The following is a 1,586-nucleotide window of genomic DNA, read 5'->3' on the forward strand; positions in this document are numbered from 1 at the left end:
CCTCCTCCTCCTAGAAATAGGAGAGAGAGGAGGAACCTAGTCAATTGGGGAAGTCGAGGAGAAGCACCTCTACCTCCCCAGGACATCCAAGATGATAAAGGGTCAGATGGGCCCTGTCGATCTTATGAGATTGACGATGATTATGATAACCTCCCTTTCTCAAGGGAGATCCAAAGCTTCCCAATGCCAGCGAATTTCATACCCACTAAGATCCCCAAGTATGAAGGAAAGGGGGATCTGGAGAAGCAACTCACCAAGTACCTGACACAGATGAGCCTGAGGGGAGCCTCGCCTGCTTTAAAATACAGAGCCTTCTATTTAACACTAGGCGGGGCCGTCGAGGGAAGGAGAGGCACCAGTTCAACGCCTGCAAGACATGAGGCAAGCCCCTGGGGAGACGCTGAAAAGCTATCTCGCCAGGTTTACAGACGAAATTACTTACTTCGAATAGGTCACTGACAGAGAAGCCCTTTCAGCCCTGAAAGGTGGGCTCAACATGAACACTTTGTTCTGGAGGGACGTGCGCAGCAAGAATCCCTCCACATATGACGAGCTGGTGGAAATGATGAGAGTGGAAATTGTTAGTGATGAAATGATTGATCATCGTAATCGTGCCGCGCAGGGACTCCCTCCTCCTCAGAGACAGGTAGGTCGAGGACCCGCAGCACACCTTGTTACTTAGCAATGGACCCAAGCAGGACATACCATAGCTCCTACATCCGGACAGGCCCTAGCTTCCGCCACATTGAATGCAGTACCGGTGCTAGCATATGATAATGCCCCTGCTGAAGCGGGACCATTTGGAAGAACTGATAACAATAAGAAGAAGAAGAAGAGGTCAAACAAACCCTTGGAAGGAGCAAGGTTTTGTACGTTCCATCAACTATATGGACATGACACTAGTGAGTGTCGTGACGCCAATCGACGCCCTGATCGAAGCAATCCGCACACTTCCAGCAGGAACGAACACCCTCGCAGATCCGCCTCCCCGAGGAGGGGAAGGAGAGGTCACAGGGAACAACCTCCTCGGAGAAGCGAATCAAGGGACCGAGGCCAATCTAGATAGGGATCAAGCCCAATTTTCTGGAAGCCAGGTCATCAGGAAAATTGATAATATCATTGGGGGACCCCACGTCGGTGGCAACACCAGGAATGCCCAGAAAAATTACACAAGAAAAGCAAAGGATCCCCCAATGATCACTTACATTGTCAACGAATCAAAATCAACAAACAGGATGGTCCCAATCACCTTCTCCCAGGAAGACTCGGATGGAGTTCACCACCCCCAATGTGATGCATTGGTTGTAAGAGCCGTAGTAGTTAGAAACGGATTAAAATGCATGCTCATTGACAATAGCAGTTCCGTGAACATATTGTTCGGATCCACTTTTGACAAAATGCAAATTGAACACGGGTTGATCCCCATGACCAACCCACTATTCGGATTCACTGGGGACAGCATCATCCCACGAGGGCGGATCAGTCTGCCTGTCGAAATGGGTTCGACACCCCTAGTGGCCGAGCACTTCATGGAATTTCTGGTGGTAGATCACAGATCGGCTTATCATGGAGTATTGGGCAGACCC

Source organism: Olea europaea, chromosome 18 (assembly GCF_002742605.1).
Source record: "Olea europaea var. sylvestris chromosome 18, O_europaea_v1, whole genome shotgun sequence".
NCBI lineage: Eukaryota > Viridiplantae > Streptophyta > Magnoliopsida > Lamiales > Oleaceae > Olea > Olea europaea.